This window comes from Anneissia japonica, unplaced genomic scaffold, assembly GCF_011630105.1.
Source record: "Anneissia japonica isolate Jap-2015-1 unplaced genomic scaffold, ASM1163010v1 scaffold1356_len1145284_cov175, whole genome shotgun sequence".
In the NCBI taxonomy this organism is placed as follows: domain Eukaryota; kingdom Metazoa; phylum Echinodermata; class Crinoidea; order Comatulida; family Comatulidae; genus Anneissia; species Anneissia japonica.
In genome coordinates, this window is record NW_022706987.1 from 756,594 (window position 1) to 762,640 (window position 6,047).

The window sequence follows — 6,047 nt, forward strand, 5'->3', positions numbered from 1 at the left end:
CTTATTATTCTTAAATATTGAGGTGAAGGAGGGAGAAACAGTCTCTATAATATTTTATCATTAAAAAAACACTTTTATTAAACTAGGAAGTTGGTAATACCAAATTACCAATGCCCTAATAGAAGGGTACACTACAAGGTAAGGTCAGTGGCAGCACTGGGAACGGGGAAGGGTCAGAAAGGGCTCAAAGTCCCCAGCCATGACTCATTCATAAGACCAAAAAGTATAAAAACTTATTCTTTTAAAATAGACCTGTTTTAGAGCTGTAGTTTATATTGGTACAGTAGTTAATTACAATGTGTAACTAATACTGCACAGGTGTGGATCTAGAAAAAATAAAATAGGTAGGTAGGGGCCATGTGACTATCCTACTGTATGTGTCTGTGTGTGTGTTCGCAATCGTATTTTGGTACAAAATGTTTTTATATCAGTATATAACACTTGAAATTTAAATGTAAATTTGTAATGTCAATGTACAGTACCCTCAGGATTACGATCTTCATTTAAAGAACTGATAAAATATTGATGCACCTTTAGCTTATCCAAGTCCCTGGGTCATGGCATACGATTGCAAGTCAAAATCTAGGCCCCATACTCCAGAGGCTGAAAACATCTAGGGCCTAGTTTAAACAACCAGCAAATTTAAATTGTATTATCTAAATTTAAACAAGCATCAGCTTCGTGTTTAAATTGAACAGAAAATGATAAACTATACTCCAGGATTTACCTCTCGTCAAATGCACGACCGCTAACACCCACGCCATTGTATTTGTTTTACAACAACATAGAGAGAAAAAATAGATTTTGTCTATGCATTCAACACATTGTGTAGTGTCATGTGAGATGCATGTGGTCCACCTTTTTGATTATAATTAGGCCTAGTGAGTGTCTTCGGTATGAGAGTTTGCCCTAATGCACATGAAATACGTAGGCTGGTCTGCCGATTTCGCATTAGCTGTACCTTTAAGTCTAACGTTTGCTTTGCTTCTTTCCTTGTTAATATTAGCAGGTTTTTCACGATAAAAAATTTTAATTTTAAGGTTTGATTTTTTTCAAGATTGCGAAATAACTGAAATCACAAAATAAAGATCCCGTTTTACATGTCCCATTATTTCGTATTCATGGATAAAAAACTTTGTTAGGCCAGAGCCATTGGGAAATTAAGACAAATACTGCCGGAGTCAGCTGGAGTTAGCGAATGTTGTAACAGTCTTTAAATTATGAATTATACAATTATACATAGGCCTATATTAATACACTACTAAGATAGGCTTTTCTTTTTCAGTCTTGATTTCAGAGGTCAAAAACATTTTTCAGTTTTTTTTCAATCATTATAGTGATTTAGACTAGTTTTTTAAGAACATTTTGCTGGAAAATTTTTTTGGATACGATGCCCCGTTTATGGAGTTATGATTTTTTAAATAACATGATGTCAGAAAATCAGACCAAAAGCTTATCCTATTTCTGTTGGTTACGCACCGCTGATTCGCAATGTTTGTCATCACTTCAAGATGTCTACCGATTCGTGAAAAAGGCCTATACTGGAAATGCTCAAACGGTAGTTACACTTCATGTGGTTTCTCTATCATGTCGCGAGAACGGCAACTGACATACTGGAAACGGAAGACCTGGATGACATTTCAAATTTTTGCATATAATCTATAGCCCCTCATTTTCGCGATAAAACGACAATCATGAAAAATAAGGGCACGTGAAAAGTAATTTGTATGTATGGATGGGTGCAGCATTTACAATACTGTACAACAATTTTACTTTACTTACAAGAACTTTAGTGAATCTTGCATCAAGATCAGTTTTGGCAGGCATTGGTTCTTGCAGGTGGACATTATGTGGCCGCCTTCTGCCTGGTTTATCAACGGTGCTAGGCTCGTTACCCATGATGCCTCTTTGTCTGCACAGGTATGAGAAGTCCTCCAATCTCCAATCTGGCTGTATTCAGCCTGTGGCAGCGAGCTGCTGCTCCTCCTGCTGGCAAATTTTATAATAAAGTTCCTTAGTTTTTATTTAAAAACACATTGAAAACAAATATTCGATACAAATCCGCTAGATACAATATGTTCAGATTGAACAGTAAAATCCATTTATTTGTGTATTAACGAAGATCACTTCCTTTCAAAACTGTGCTAGGCCTACAGTAGTTTCAAACAGATGCTCATACTGTGTGCATCTACTAGGCCTAGGGCGTGATACCAGTGGTGGTTATCATAAATCCTATTTCCAACTTACATACCGAATATATCCTCTTTCAGTGTTATTTAATTCAGCATACACATGTCATGACTCGTAGAGGCCCTAGTACGAGAACTTGTACACAACAACACAATATCAATAGCAAACAACGTGGTTTACATAGGTCTAGGCATATACTATAAACAACATTCAGCAAGTGCAGATCAGACATAAAGATTAGGCCTATTTATCAGATATGCTCACACCAAACACACTTGACACGATTGTTTATCTCTCTCACGGTTGTTGGTAGATTTTAATCAATATGAGGGCGCTAAAGAGATTTCTGTAATATGGCTCTGTTCTGTTGGCAGAAATAGTGATCTCTACTATGCTATGTAAAATGAAAACCAGTCCCCGTGATAATTTTTCGTGGACCAAATTTTCTCTACTCATAAAGGCTATACATTAAAATTTTACTGGGATGAACCTCCAAAAAATAAGGGCGGAAAACATTTTTTTTTGGCCATTTTCAAAATGGCAGCCAAAATTCAGATATTGGCTCATAATAGTTTTACTTTCAATTAAAAGGGCAAATCTGGTGTCTACGTATATTGGGGACCCTAAATTCAATGAGAAACGTTTCATAAACTTAGAATGGCAGCCATTTTGAAATTCAAGATGGCCGCCGTAAAAAAAGGGCAAATATTTAAAATTTCAGTATAATTCCACACCTCCTCATGAAAAATGGTAAATTTGGGTCTAATCGTTTGTTCTCTCTGAGTCCAATAAACATAGTTTCAAAAACCTAGGATGGCAGCCATTTTAAAATTCAAGATGGATTCAAAAGCCGTCGAAAATCGAATAATTTGGTATGTAATACACTAATTTACATATAGCCTAAATAGTTATCTGGTTTTTTATTCTGCTTCCAAGACTTTGCATTTCAAGCGCATAGAGAGTATTGTAATATGCGCTTAATAAATATACAGCCATTACAGTAATTGAAAATAATATAAGAGTCTAAACAAAATGGGATATTAATTAATTAATTAAGACATAGTTCGTGATGGAGACCAAATAACTTAGAAAATTGTAACTAATTCTATTTAGTATATATAGCCTATCTGATAGGCATATTTAATAAATTTTTGCCGGTCGTCATATTTCGCCAAAATATCAGGAGCCACTAAGTAAGGGTCAATATGGACTAGCTTGCCATCGAGGTGCTCCCTCAGCCTATCGTCAAGGGTTAAAGAACTGCTCAAAAACAGTAAATTATTAGGCCCCATAAAAAAGTTATTAGTTTATCACCCTATCAAAGAATAAAAACTGATGAGGGAGGGAGGGTTTTTTTTTTTTTTTTTTTTTTGTGCTAACCCCGTCCCCATTTCACACAAAGTAAATCAAAGGTTAGAGACATATATAAAAAGTCATAAGAATGGAGTCAAATTTATATTTTAAAAATAGGTTTTTGTTGTGCCAGTAAACATATTTGCAAGAAATCCTAAGCTTTTCAAGTGAAAAAAGATAGAAAAAGTACCGTTTGAAATAAAAATATATGTTGATTGGAGAAAAAAAAAAAAAATCAGATTTTCCCCAAAAGTGATGAGGGAACGGGTGATAAATTAATAATAATTTTTTTTTATGGGGCCTTACAGTATATATAATATGAAATTGGTTTTAAAGTAGTAAAATCATAAAAAATATGTTACTGTACATGAAATTCAACTGCTAAAAAGAGTAAATTAAATTAAACTACAGTAGGCCGCTACGATATTATACACAGAAACGGGCATTAGACACAGAATTTGGCTTCTCAATTCTCAAGCCGCAAACAAAAACAGAGCCACATAGGGCCTATATAAAGAGTTGCGACATTCCGTTGATTGGTTCGCGAAAGTCACGTGGTACACACCGTCCACTTTGTGTCATAATCTTCTCGATGAACACATGCAAAGTACAGTATATGAGTTACGTACATTGCATATTAATTTCACACACTTAATTGGGTCAAATATACTAGAAATACAAGAGAGCACTCGCATAGTAAAAATGAGGCGGAAATTGGGCCTGACGTATGCGGCGCCTTCTTTTTTATAATGCAAGTTTCCTATATTTCTTTTTATAATGCAAGTTTCCTATATTTCGGGCCTGACGTGCGCCCTTCTATTGCAATGCTACGTACAAGGGCCACATTTATCAAACTAGAATTCAGCTTAAATTTGTCTTAAGTCCATTTTTTTTTTGCTTAAGTCAAATTTCGACTGTGCACAAATCAAATATCTTGTTCATTCCCCCAGTAAACGGAAAGCTGAATATTCATAGATTCTTCTCATTATAGTATATAAATTGATGAAAAAAATCACCATCAAAACACTAATTTCAATATCAATGAACAATCCTGTCTAGGCATTATGCCCGCAAAAATGCGAAGCTTTGGTATAGCCTTCCGCCACCACTGTCAGAGGTCTGAAGGCCCTGAAAAACAATATTTTGTGAGGGTGATCCATCCAGCCTGAGCTGATCAATTGGGACCCTCAGTACATACAATTAGAACATAACGTCGCTCACATCACGAACTAACACAATCAAAGTAGATTGTGTTAGTTCGTGAAATCACAGTAGCGCGTCAAAACGAGCGCGTATTGGTTGTCAAGCAATTTTGTATTCTTTACCACACAAAAAGTCCTTAGCGACAACAGCGCGTATTTTGACGCGCTTTTTTTATTTCACGAACTAACATAGTTGAATTTAATCGTGTTAGTTCGTGATGTGAGCGACGATAAGTATAAAAATTTAACATGATCTTTAACATAAACAAATAAATTAAATTAAACCAGAATATGAATTCCCATTGGATGAAAAAAAAATCACCATCAAAACATTAATTTCAATATTAATGAACAATCCTGTCTAGGCATTATGCCCGGAAAAATGCGAGGCTTTGGTATAGGCTTCCGCCAAAAATATAGGTTCATGTGGGAACCGAACACAACCTCCAGGTTTGCTATTCATTATCCACATTCGACTAAACTGCCTTAAAAAAAAAAAAAAAAAAAAAAAAAAATTGGTACGTGTGGGAATCGAACACACAACCATCAGGTTTGCTATTCATTATCCACCATCAACTAAATTGCCTTAAAAAAAAAATTGGTTCGTGTGGGAATAGAACACACAACCTCCAGGTTTGCTATTCATTATCCACCATCAACTAAACTGCCTTAAAAAAAGATTCGTGTGGGAATCGAACACACAACCACCAGGTTTTACTATTCATTATCCACCATTAACTAAACTGCCTTAAAAAAAAAAAATGGTTTGTGTGAAAAAAAAAAAAAAAATGATTCGTGTGGGAATTGAACACACAACCACCAGGTTTCCCGTAACATTATTAATCTTGTTTTTTTTTTTCTAATTTGCATATGAATTTTTCAAACATTTTTGTCTATTTAAAAAAAAATGCGTAAGTTATGGAGATGGTAACAATCAAAAATCGATTAAAAATTTAATTCTACATTTATTAGACAAAAAAATAAACCCTTTTGGCCCACGACCCATTTTTGACACCATGAGCATGCGTAATAGTAACCTGTAGTGTATATATACAAAGAATTTTTTCTAGTAGTATCAGAGTTGACTAACTGGTACTTGGTGTGGTACTAGGTTTATCGCATTTATGGTTTAGGGGCCGCGGTTTACCTCCCTCCGTATAGTCATGCTGGATCAGGAGTAGTAAACTCGGCGATCGTGGGTTCGATTCTCACACGGGGCAAGTTTTTTTTTTTTAATTTTTTATTTGAAGGGCGTGGGTTCGATTCCCACATGAGCCATTTTTTTTTTTTTTTTTTTTTTTT